At 36.0% G+C, this 12,324-nt stretch overlaps 1 protein-coding gene across 1 annotated transcript in view; it reads right to left on the reverse strand.

Moving 5' to 3' along the window:
* Positions 1-12,324, reverse strand: part of ZPLD1 (zona pellucida like domain containing 1) — a 556,217-nt gene that overhangs the window by 339,719 nt on the left and 204,174 nt on the right. The window lies entirely within an intron of this gene.

A 12,324-nucleotide genomic window follows, 5' to 3' on the forward strand; every position in this document is an offset into this window, starting at 1 on the left:
GACTGTAAGCTGGGAACAATAATTCAGTCCCCAAATGATATTGGCTATGACATCCTACAAACAGGTCTAAAAATGACAAATGACTGGTGCCAAAACCATTGTATGAGACTAAATGCTAAAATATGCATAATCATACCCAGATATCACTGCAAATTATAACATTGATAGCATACCTCTAAAAGTAGACCCAGTGATGCAGGACCTAGGAACACAGATAGATAGCAACCTAAACTTTGAACAGCAGGTAGCTATGATAGTGAGGAAATACTTCCATATAGCTCAACTTATAAGTAAAGACATGCCATCAAGGTCAAAGAAAGTCATAGTGCCATTGGAGTCAGTCCTCATCAGGTTCATAATTGAGTATAACGCTCCCTTCTGCATATGCCTAACCAGGCATTTATGCTAACTGGAGCAGCCCCAAAGGTTTCTCATGTGGACAGACTAAAGGCTCTATCCCTTTAATCTGTCTCATATCATTTATTGAGAAGTGATTTATGTCTGACCTACAAGGCATTCTGTGACCCAGCTCTGATCAAGAAGTGCAGAAAAAAGGGGCAAACAATTATACATGTGATGGTATAGCCCTGAGGTACAAACACTTTGGGAGGAAGTCATGCAACTTTGAAAAAAAGGCGTATAAGAGAAGATTTGCAGAATATTTGTGCTTTAAGAATATTCAAAGATAAGGAGAGCTGTGATGAAACCAACAACAGAGCTACAGAGAGCTGGGCAGGCAAAGTGTAAAGTTTCAAGATCCTTCAAGGAATTAGGCCTGCAGCTGGAATAGAGAAGATTTGTTAAATCTGGGCAGAGAAACTTATAAGATGAACACGTGAGTACAGTTAGAGTGATCCAGGCAGGAGGAGTAATAAGTGTAAACGTGAAGGACAGAGCAAGACACAGTGAGCAAATCCATAAAGTTTTATTTTCTTCGGTCAGCATTTCACAAAGAGGTAATGCATGATATTTTTATAAATGAGCATGGATTATTTGTTTTCAGTATGGGTTATCTGAAGAAGTGATAAGCTAAAGTAATTAGAGGGGAGAACAGTCACTTACTTATTATTGTTAACAGCAAGGAATTTATTTTGTTAATATGTTTGTATTTTTACTTTTCAATGAAAGAAAAAAAATAGAAGAATGATATTATAAAGCCAGATAAATAATTCAAGCAAGCCCCAGGAAATAATTTATTAAAGAAAGATTCAATCTTTAGGCCTCCATTTGTTGATAAATTATTATGTTCTAAGATGTTTTTGTTGCTAGGGCATCCATTGGTGTGTGTAGGGGCAGGTTTTTTTAATGTTTTATCTGAATAGGCCAGTTTAGGTGGAGGCCTCTAAATGCTTACTGTGAAAGGATAAGAATATACTCAGTGGTTGTATGAATCTGTTTTACAGTCTGCCACTAGTACCATTTCTACTTCATGAAAACACATAGACAGCTATACAAATATTAGGTAGATGAAATCAGTTGTTTGCACCTGAAACATACTAACCCGATTCAAAATTCAGTAAACAATTTCTACAAAATATCAAAACAAAAGCTTATTAGCCCTTTGCACCATCTTCACCAACGAGGTAGCTATCAGGTTAGGCAGTGTTCTTCAATGGCATCTCTATATCTATGTCTATAGTTTTATCATCTTCCTATTTATATTTATATCCATATCTATGTATGAATGTTTAGATGTGTAGAAACATCAACAATCATTAAATTGACCACTGCACGTCAACACTCATTTTAATCAGCCAGGCAAATGGTTGTCACTACAGTGACTCCAAAAGGAAAACAAACTCTCTCCTTTTATGATCAATTAAATCAAAAACAATAAAAATATTAAAAGTATAACTTTCCACTACCTTACTGATATGTGATAACCCTAACTGCAATCCAGTCCCTGCTCCTATCATGAGCCCTAGCAATTACCTTAAAAACAAACTTTCTCAGACATTGCCAATACACAAGACACCCACACAGACTCTTCATAAGTAGCACACACAATTAAAACTCTCCCATTACCAAGCCTTTACTCTAACTGTAACCCACAAACTCTCACACACAAACACACACACACACACACACACACACACACACACACACACACACACACACACACACACACACACACACACACACACACACACACTCCCATCCTTAATGCTGAAACTTTTGGTATACCTTGAAGTTTTGTCATTAACACACACAGCCACTTACTTTAATAGCACATCCCCTAAACAAAGCAAACATATGACATTCCTCTCTTTGACAAACTCAGTAATTGACAAGGAGTGCTGTTGATAAAGAAACACAGCTGTACAATTTGTCAACTAAGTTAGCAGTCAGCAAAGTGATATATCTCACCTTGCAGAAGCACTACCATTGAATCTCGAGTCAGCAAGGGTTATTTGGCTGAAAGACATTTACATTTTATGAGACAAGAGTACAGAGGAGCATCTGAAAGTATTCCGCTCTATTGACTGGTGCCCTGCAGTGCCCTACAAAAGCCTTTTACTCATTTTCTCCATATGGACTAAGGCTGGGATTTCATAGATATGTGCTGTGCATTTATGCAATATTACTATTTGAGAGGTTTGCTGCATGAGGCAACTTCCATCTCAGAAGCCATGCATTATGTGTTGTTAGAAATACCTGACCTTTTGCATGGTCACTATGTGCACTAATTAGTGTTGTAATAAAGTGATATGATGATGAACCCCAGAATTACTGTTTCATATATACTTAGTTTTCTTTCTTTAAGGAACTTTCAGTACAAACAAGAAAGCCTGTAAAAAGAAAATCTATCTATATGTATGAAATCTGCATCACTTTACAGACCTTTAAACATTCCCACATAATCTTTTGAAAGAAAAACAAACGTGCTGCCACAGCCCTTGTTATTAAATTCTTAAAATTCCAAGTTGAACTTGTGTAATTATAGATTATAACATTAACAATTAATAAGTGTTCCCTTGCTGCACCAGATGGAGTAGTAGGTAGCCAGACACTCTAAAATGGTATATGGAGATGTTTGCAAAATCTCCATCCAAGATATCTGAATTTAACTAAGATACAATATTATAGAGCAAGTTAGACATTTTATACAGACCTAAGAAAGAAATTAACAAGCAAAGACATTCAGAAACTGCACTAAATTGTTTAATGCTGTCTGCAATCTTTGTTGTTAAGGTAGGCATCCATCTGTGTATCTGTGAGTGAGTGTGTGTGTGTGTGTGTGTGTGTGTGTGTGTGTGTGTGTGTGTGTGTGTGTGTGTGTGTGTGTGTATGTGTGTGTGTGTGTGTGTGTGTGTGTGTGTGCGTGCGTGTGTGTAGGAGAGTAGAGGTGAGGTGTTTCCTCTTCCAAGTTTCAGAACACATAATTAAATTATTTTAATGGTCCATCCAGTGTTTGTTGCTCAGCTATCCATGTGTATGTGTGTGTATGTGCATGTGTGTTTGTGCGTACATGTACGTGTGTGTGTGTGTGTGTGCGTGTGCGTACATGTGTGTGTGTGTGTGTGTGTGTGTGTGTGTGTGTGTGTGTGTTTGTGGATTTTGTTTTGCTTTTTGAATACCCCACATGTCAGAACATGTATTAAAATAATTAGTTTAAAGTTCTATGCCATCTTTGTCGCTGAAGCATCTATTTGTACTGCTGAAGCATCTATTTTTCTGTGTATGTATGTATGTATGTATGTATGTATGTATGTATGTATGTGTGCTGGGGGGCATGTATCAACTTATAATTTAATACTCTGCACTGATTTTGCTACTGTGGCATCCACTGAGACATATATCTGGGAACATGTTGTTCCTTTGAATGTTCTACAAATCTGAACACTTTTAGTGCATCTGGCTACCTAACACATTGCTAAAAGACAAATCAGTGATGTCAGGTTGTAGAAAGTCAGAGGTGACATATCAGTCTTTGGCTGACAAAAGGTGTCTTAACATAAACAATTATGGTATACTGGCACACTGATGACAGGAAGCTCTTTTACCATCCTTTATGGGGAATGATGGAGTGATATTTTTACCAAAGTGGAATTTACGTCAACAAAAGTAAAGTTTGCAGGAAGGTCACTGTATATGGGAGTACTCATTATGTATAACTTTCTCCCTGCTAGTATCTATGAGTGTTGGTGACACTGTCTTGCTTTCCACATCGATGAGACACTGTGTCATCATACCTCCAAGGGTTGGGAGGGTGGCCTAATGGTTAAGGTGTTTGCCTTACAAACACAAGGTGCAGGGTTGGAGTCTCACAAGGGATAATTGGCTAAGTTTAAAATGGCTCGCAAGGGCAGTTAGCTTAGTACTAATCAATGAACTTATGTGTATGTGATGTCTGTGCTGTGTCCTGTTGTTAGAGTTTTCACATTTGGTGGTAGTGTCAAGGCATCTGTATCTACCAGAGTATTTTATTTATTTATTAATTTATGAATTAAAATTTATTTACCAGGGTAGCGTACTGGTCACTGAAGTATTTCAGTTCACTGACTGGGGTTTTCATTATCCTGCATTTGCCAAACTGCCAGCCAGTCTTTCAGTAGTTTGCCAGACATCTTTATGTGCTGATCCAAAATATTTGGGTATGTTATATGATAATACACAAAAATTTGATGTGTAAGTACCAGAGCTGTGGAAAAACTGATCTCGTATGGGGAAGACAGTATCCCATAAGACAGAAGAACACTGCTGATGGAAAACTTTAAAATACTAGCATTGACTCCTATCTAGGATAATTTTTTATTGTTTTGTTTTTGTCCCCATTCCTACTGACTATTAAGCTTTCAAGAGGCTTCCATCCAGGCAGCCATGAGGGTACTTTCTGCTCTAAATGGCATCCTGACAATGAGATGATGTGACCACTTAAATCACTGCAAGTGCCACCTTCACTCTCCCTCATACCAAGCATGCATGCTCCCTCAGACACACTGACAGGGGCTACTATCATTGGGTTGTATAGCCATGGCAATGTATTTCCTGCATGGGCCCCCACAGCCTGATGAACCTCTGTTTTCCAGCAGAAACCCTATCATTGCAGCCTGACATCATACACAGATAGCTCATCAGTATCTGCTTCATGGCTAAAAGGTACAGTTTTTTTTATCTGCTGTCTTTTTACATTAAGGAACTGTTTGCCAGAGACAATTATGGGTGAGGATGAGAAATTAATTTTCAAGGATAAAGAAGTGTTATTTAAGAAACTGGATTTGTATCTGTGGATAACATTATCTATCCCACTGCAAAACACAGCTTAATTTCCCCTGTATGTTACTCAGTATATTATCACTCAAAAATTTGTTATAAGTTGTTCCTTTTTTTACTGTTTCCTTCATCTGATTCCTTCCATCATTTCTTTTCCTTTCAAACTTCCTTTATGGCCCTATTGCACTATTGTCTACCATCTTAGTTTGATCAGCGCAGCCATTTTCCATTGGTAATATTTTGCTACTCATCACTTTTCAGTACGTATTGAAATCATCCATTGTTAGCATTTTGTAATCAGTGTTAAACTGGACTTCTTTCTGTCTGTTTCATAATTATATACATCCGGTATTGTTTTGTTCTTTAGTTTCGGCATACATCATGATATACTACACTAAGGTTGTTACTGTTAAGCAGAAACAAAGCACCCTGAACCACTGCTAGGTAGGCACACAAATTTATTAAGCCGAACAGTTCACTCGAAAAAATAACGCTGAATCAAATCACCATACGTTTTCGTCCACAACTTCATCAGATTACACTAATACATTCAGTTAACTGCTTTTATATACTCATCCAAATTTTAAAAAACAGCCAGTAAAAACAATCATTGTACATAGAAATGCATTGAGTTACTGCCCTCTACTGACAAGGAGGATTATTACACATTAATGTCACAATTTTGCTGATCTCATTTTTAATACAGGGGCAAGTGAGATCATGTCATTTAAACCAGGGAATTTACTGGCCTCCAACACCACTTGCCAGTATAATTCCCTGTATTCAACTAAAGTCTCCCACATACCGCCCCTGGGGTCCTTTGGCACAACCTCTAATATAAAAACTGAAATTCAGCTTCAGGACAAGTTTTTGTGTGTTTGTACAGAGAATTTGTTTCACATTTTATACGAATATCATAGGTGTGCTCATAAATTCTCTGCTTAACCTTTCTTTCACTCTTGCCAATGTAAAAGCATTACATTTTTACATAACCCAACATAAATAATCCCTTTTGTGTTACAATTCAAAGTTTTAAAGTTAAAATTTTGTTATTTCTGGCAGGTAAAGTAATGGTATCCCAGTAATCAAATAAGAACAATAATTACAAGCACCACATTTAAATACACCAGCTTTTTGTTTGTACCTGCTAACCTTGAATTCCCTTTACTACCTCTTTCAAAAATATCCTTCAGGGTGTTCCCTTTCCTATAAATATGTTTTATTTCACCCTGGAAAATGTGATTTAAGTCAGAAACTTTAGAAAAGTTAATCCACTCTTTGTCAAAAATTCTTTTGATCACACCAGCTTGTCCATCATATGTGGTAATGATACCTGATACGAATTCATTATTTAACCCATCTACTTTCTTGTTTGTGACTTGTTGAGTTGCAACATCTTCAATTTTACCCAATACAGGGGCATACCTTATGCTAACACTATAATGTCCTTCTGGGAGAATAAGTTTGTACTGAATTCAGAATATAGTAGTTTATGGAAGTTGTATGGTAGATTTCTGGATGACTTGTGTTTCTTATGGGCAGGCACTCAAGATGAATTTGGTAGCTTTGTGGAATACCTAAATGGTACCACAGAATTTTTAAAATTCACTCACAAATTCACTACTGATGAATTGAAATACCTTGATGTTAACATATCTAAAACTGAGTATGGCTTTGAGTCTAGAATTTATAGAAAAGAGACCTTTTCTAATTCTTATCTGCACTACTCAAGTTCGCACCACACACACCAGAAAAGGAGTGTTATAAAAGGGCAATTTATGAGCTTGTGTAGAATTACTTCTGATGATGCATGTTATGGTAACGAATGTAAAAACCTGTGAAACATGTACCTGAATAGAGGCTACCCGACAGTGCTCATTGCTAGAGTTTCCAAAGAAGTCAGTGATGGGAGGAAGGAAGGTTTGCCCCCTGTATTGGGTAAAATTGAAGATGTTGCAACTCAACAAGTCACAAACAAGAAAGTAGATGGGTTAAATAATGAATTCGTATCAGGTATCATTACCACATATGATGGACAAGCTGGTGTGATCAAAAGAATTTTGACAAAGAGTGGATTAACTTTTCTAAAGTTTCTGACTTAAATCACATTTTCCAGGGTGAAATAAAACATATTTATAGGAAAGGGAACACCCTGAAGGATATTTTTGAAAGAGGTAGTAAAGGGAATTCAAGGTTAGCAGGTACAAACAAAAAGCTGGTGTATTTAAATGTGGTGCTTGTAATTATTGTTCTTATTTGATTACTGGGGATACCATTACTTTACCTGCCAGAAATAACAAAATTTTAACTTTAAAAACTTTTTAATTGTAACACAAAAGGGATTATTTATGTTGGGTTATGTAAAAATGTAATGCTTTTACATTGGCAAGAGTGAAAGAAAGGTTAAGCAGAGAATTTATGAGCACACCTATGATATTCGTATAAAATGTGAAACAAATTCTCTGTACAAACACACAAAAACTTGTCCTGAAGCTGAATTTCAGTTTTTATATTAGAGGTTGTGCCAAAGGACCCCAGGGCGGTATGTGGGAGACTTTAGTTGAATACAGGGAATTATACTGGCAAGTGGTGTTGGAGGCCAGTAAATTCCTGGTTTAAATGACATGATCTCACTTGCCCCTGTATTAAAATGAGATCAGCAAAATTGTGACATTAATGTGTAATAATCCTCCTTGTCAGTAGTGGGCAGTAACTCAATGCATTTCTATGTACAATGATTGTTTTACTGGCTGTTTTTAAAATTTGGATGAGTATATAAAAGCAGTTAACTGAATGTATTAGTGTAATCTGATGAAGTTGTGGACGAAAACGATGGTGATTTGATTCAGCGTTATTTTTCGAAAGTGAACTGTTCGGCTAAATAAATTTGTGTGCCTACCTAGCAGTGGTTCAGGGTGCTTTGTTTCTGCTTACTGGTTTGTTCTGCATCCTCCTATTTTGGTTACTAGTAACTTTGGGATGGAATCACCTGCTGGGAGTGTGGCAAGCAATGGAGCAAAGACTAATGAAGTCGGTGAGCTCAGGAAGCTTATCGGACAGCTCACTCAACTTGTGGGGCTTTTGACCCCAGTCAGCCAATCTTTGGCCTCGGTATTGACGTCTGTATTGGAACCAGGAAACCAGGAAGTGCATCGGAGTGTTGAGGCGAGAGAGACGGGCTGTTGGTGAGGAAAATGATTCCAGAGATGTAGAAAGACGAAATGGAGCAGGATCCAGCAGTCTGGATGGTTTCCCTCGGATTTTGCTTGAAGAAACCGACCACGGACAATCTGAGCAGCCTAACAATGTTAGAAAAATGGGTGAAGGAGTTCGTTTTGGCCCTGGTGGTAGTTTAAACTCTACAGGTACAAAAAGACATTTCAGTGACTTATTCAATGTTGTTTATGATTTTGCTAGCAAAAACAACACCAATGATAAACTACAAGGAACTTTTCTCAAAAGCTTGATGACCTGGACTATTTTTATACAAATGCAAAATGTTAGAAATGGATAACACTTATTTAAAGTATTGTTTAGAACAGAAAATTGTGCCCAAAGGGCTTAGGGTATGCAAATACCCTAACAAGGTTGTGGAAGGTACAGAGTTTTATTTTGAACTAATAGAGGCTTTTGATAATTGTGGTTTTGATATAATGAGGGCTATCATTAAAAACAATGAGGTAGAAATAAAGAAGTTGCAAGAAACTGTAGAATGTATAAACAAGGACATTACTCACGATTTACTATTTACAGTGGACGAAGAGAGAAGCAAATATCATAAACTATTAAATAATTTAGAAAGTAAATGTTTGGAGGTTAAAACAGAAAATTAAACAAGATTGAGAGAGATTTAAATGAATACAAAACAAAGAAACAATACCCGAAGCCTAAGAATTGGGTGAGAAATGTTAGAAATTATGACATTAATCACTACAGAGAACCTAACAATGACATTTCTGACAATGAATTGCCTTTAGAGAATGATTATGATGCTGCATTTCCACCTTTAAGGCGGTCTGAGAGACTTATGCACAGGGAACCTGTTACTTACAATTCAAAAAACTACAAAACCAGAAACTGGGGAGCTCAGGAAAGGAGACGACCAGTCTGGGAATAATTACAAACTGTGGTTTTAAATACAGTTATAATGATTTTAATATTTTCAATTACACAGATGTAGCAATTAACAGTAGTCATTTTGAACTATTGACAAAAGGTTTTGGTTTTATACCTAGAGAGAAAACAAATATATTCAAACTTTTAATTGATATTAAATTATTTATTAGGAAGAAAAACTTAGAATTATATTTTAAAGGAAATGGTGTCAACATGAACAATGTAGAATTGCGACGTAAGAGCACCTTTAATCCCCCAACACACCCTCAGCTAAGAAACTTTGAATTGAGCTTGGAACACGAGCTTAGGAAAATTCTGAGTTGTCACAAAGTGCAGTCTAATTTAACAGACCCAGAGTTGAAAACTTTGAAATCATTAAGTGAGAACAAGAATATAAGAATTATGAAGCCCGATAAGGGGGTTGTGCTTATGGATGCCATTAATTATGAGAGCAAAATGTTTGACATATTAAATGACAATACCAAATACACCAGAATATCCTTGAATGAAATTAATATTGCCTACAAGCGAATTTATGTTATTTTAAATGACTTATTAATGGATGGAGTTATTGACATGAGTACTTTTAAATATTTGCATGTAGACAAACCGAGAATACCCTCCATATTTGGGATACCAAAGGTGCATAAAGATGAAAGTGACCCACCTTTGAGAGTGATAGTGTCAGAAGGTTCGGTCACTGCACCTTGGCCAAGTACATTGACCAGAAGATAAAAAGCTTGTTTGTGACAACAATGTTATTTTAAAAGATTCGTGGCATTTCTTAGGAAAACTAAATGAATCACTTGCAAATGAAACAAAGGTTTTGGTACCTTGGATGTGATTGACTTATTTACAAGTATACCCCATGATGAGCGAAAAAAAAAAAAAAAAAAAAAAAAAAAAAAAAAAAAAAAAAAAAAAAAAAAAAAAAAAAAAAAAAAAAAAAAAAAAAAAAAAAAAAAAAAAAAAAAAAAAAAAAAAAAAAAAAAAAAAAAAAAAAAAAAAAAAAAAAAAAAAAAAAAAAAAAAAAAAAAAAAAAAAAAAAAAAAAAAAAAAAAAAAAAAAAAAAAAAAAAAAAAAAAAAAAAAAAAAAAAAAAAAAAAAAAAAAAAAAAAAAAAAAAAAAAAAAAAAAAAAAAAAAAAAAAAAAAAAAAAAAAAAAAAAAAAAAAAAAAAAAAAAAAAAAAAAAAAAAAAAAAAAAAAAAAAAAAAAAAAAAAAAAAAAAAAAAAAAAAAAAAAAAAAAAAAAAAAAAAAAAAAAAAAAAAAAAAAAAAAAAAAAAAAAAAAAAAAAAAAAAAAAAAAAAAAAAAAAAAAAAAAAAAAAAAAAAAAAAAAAAAAAAAAAAAAAAAAAAAAAAAAAAAAAAAAAAAAAAAAAAAAAAAAAAAAAAAAAAAAAAAAAAAAAAAAAAAAAAAAAAAAAAAAAAAAAAAAAAAAAAAAAAAAAAAAAAAAAAAAAAAAAAAAAAAAAAAAAAAAAAAAAAAAAAAAAAAAAAAAAAAAAAAAAAAAAAAAAAAAAAAAAAAAAAAAAAAAAAACCCCCCCCCCCCCCCCCCCCCCCCCCCCCCCCCCCCCCCCCCCCCCCCCCCCCCCCCCCCCCCCCCCCCCCCCCCCCCCCCCCCCCCCGCCCCCCCCCCCCCCCCCCCCCCCCCCCCCCCCCCCCCCCCCCCCCGCCCCCCCCCCCCCCCCCCCCCCCCCCCCCCCCCCTCCCCCCCCCCCCCCCCCCGCCCCCCCCCGCCCCCCCCCCCCCCCCCCACCCCCCCCCCCCCCCCCCCCCCCCCCCCCCCCCCCCCCCCCCCCCCCCCCCTCCCCCCCCACCCCCCCTCCCCCCCCCCGCCCCCCCCCCCCCCCCCCCCCCCCCCTTATTAATTATTTCTGCGATCTTATTATCACTAACGCCACTCTTGTAGTGTAGAATGTCTGCAAATGGATTATGAATAACAATTTGTTACTGTAGAAATTTCACTCTTTCATCCATATAAGATACCCTCTTGAATCCAGTTGTAGTATGTGCAGTCTATTGCTTTAATCACAGAATAATAATGTGCACTCATTATTTTTATTTGAGTTGCATTTTGTTTACTGGGGTAGAGCACTGGTCACAACATAATACAAAACAGCAACATCAGAAATTGTAAACTAAAGCAAAAAAAAAAATCATTTGTGACCCATAGTCCACTTGCTTTCTAATAAAGATATATATATATATATATATATATATATATATATATATATATATATATATATATATATTTATACGAGGCCACTCATGTTTAAATGAAGATTTTTAGACCAAACTATTTATTTCATAGCAATGAAAGCACTGCCTATATTCCTGGGTATACTAAGTATCAAATCGTCTGACCTACTGTCAATTGTGGGGGAGTATCAGTATTTGTCAAGGATATCATCACCTCACCACAGATTTCTTGGAAAACAATAGTAGAACTAGAAATCCCAGTCACCAAAAATAAGACTAATTACCATTTGCTAGTTATGGAACACCCTCTATGTCTCCTTCTGAGCATGATAGCTACCTTAAAGCATTAGGTGAAATTCCCATTAAATCCAAGATCTTTCTACTGGGGGACTTGAAGTATCCATCAATAAACTGGCTGTCCTACACTGTCAATTTTCCACATGCCAAGTGCTTCCTTGACATTATAAATACTAACTTTCTTTTACAAATAGTTAACCACACAACTAGTGGCCCCAGTATCCTTGCTCTAGTCCTCAACAATATGGCCAGTTCTTGTACAACTCCATATGTACCATCAAACCACATTATAATTTATTGATCTTTTCCTTTAAACCTGCTTGTACTTCTATTATCTCTGTGTTTAGAGACTTCACAAAAGCAGTCCTTCTTCAGCTACTTGATGGCCTAAACAAATTTTGCTGTAATCCTCCTCTGAAGGATCCCATTTCTAACACTGCCATATCTGCCTATGATTTCTACTCCCATTTAAATAGCTGTATTGATAAAGCAGTCCCT

The sequence above is a fragment of the Protopterus annectens genome, chromosome 5.part0 (assembly GCF_019279795.1).
Source record: "Protopterus annectens isolate FY-2018-M chromosome 5.part0, PAN1.0, whole genome shotgun sequence".
Classification (NCBI taxonomy): Eukaryota; Metazoa; Chordata; order Ceratodontiformes; family Protopteridae; genus Protopterus; species Protopterus annectens.